Below are 1,009 nucleotides of genomic sequence, written 5' to 3'. Positions count from 1 at the left end.
GCTGCTCCGACCGATTAGAATTATGTAACTTCCGATCCCGATTTATTTACATTCTCTTAAAATAGCTAGTAACTTGATCGTCGAATTTTATATTTTACATATAAACAGATGCACACTAAAATAAAAATTTATCCAGAGAACAACACAAATTTATATCTTCCATTTTTCAGCATTGGTAGAAAATATTGATATCTTGCAACAAGCATCACAGTGGCGGATACAGGAATCTTGAAATGGGGGGGGGGGCAGTTTGAGGTCGAGGTAGGGCCCACGGCCACACACAAAAAAATTGATTCATTAAATCTTATGTATATTTTGGACACAAAAGGGGGGTGGGCCTCTGGCCCCCCTCTAAATCCGCCAGTGCATCACATACGTGTAGATAAAGGTAAGATTTTATTTGATTCTCAAGGCTACCATTAACATTAATTTTTCAAACTGCCTAAAACATTTAGACGAAAAAATGAAAGATACAATGTTGAAACTTATTCCTTATAATTTGAAAGAAAATCATATAACCGCATGCACATTCTATATTCAGTAACATCCTAAAAATAAATAGATTTAAATAAATAAATAAATAAATAAACAAACAGACAAACAAATAAATATATATATAAATAAATAAACTAAAAGAAACATAAAAAGAGTGGGGAAAACAACAACAACAACTAGAATAAATAAAAAGATAGATAAAAATAAATTAAATTAAAGAAAAAAACATATAATTCACAGGACGTCATACTTCACCATTGAATCACTTTGTTGTTGTTGTAAGACTCAGACAGACGTGTACAGAAAACTGAATAATTCGCGCTATATATTAAATATATGTGTATGCATACTGCGTGATTGATTTACAGGGCGAAATTGAAAAAAAAAAGACTAAACAGATCAGTAAATTTTAAAAATAAGTTCAATTTTTAAAATAGTTTTCGAATATGACGCCACTTCATAATTATGTGCATTCCATTATTCCTTTTTATACACAAACTCCGTCAATTCAATT

This window comes from Saccostrea echinata, unplaced genomic scaffold, assembly GCF_033153115.1.
Source record: "Saccostrea echinata isolate AGI-Se365-2 ecotype Australia unplaced genomic scaffold, CSIRO_AGI_Sech_v1 ptg000029l, whole genome shotgun sequence".
Lineage (NCBI taxonomy): Eukaryota > Metazoa > Mollusca > Bivalvia > Ostreida > Ostreidae > Saccostrea > Saccostrea echinata.
This window is presented reverse-complemented; position numbering follows the sequence as displayed.